The sequence below is a fragment of the Mesoplodon densirostris genome, chromosome 19 (genome assembly GCF_025265405.1).
Source record: "Mesoplodon densirostris isolate mMesDen1 chromosome 19, mMesDen1 primary haplotype, whole genome shotgun sequence".
Lineage (NCBI taxonomy): Eukaryota > Metazoa > Chordata > Mammalia > Artiodactyla > Ziphiidae > Mesoplodon > Mesoplodon densirostris.
The window spans coordinates 66,189,556-66,189,796 of NC_082679.1; positions in this window are offsets into that span (position 1 = coordinate 66,189,556).

Here is a 241-nt window from a genome sequence, read left to right on the forward strand (position 1 = left end):
CCACGGGCCTCCCCCCGCCCCTCCCCTCCCCTCCCCCTCCTCCCCTCCCTCCCCTCCTCCTCCCCTCCCCTCCCCCTCCTCCTCCCCTCCTCCTCCCCTCCTCCTCCCCTTCCCTCCCCCTCCTCCTCCTCTCCCAGGCCTCACCTGCGGCCGCTCGCGCTGGGCGGGGCCCGACGATGACAAAGCAGCGGCTGGCGGCGTGGGATCCGCCCCCCGCGCTTCTCGGGCGCGTCGGCCCTGG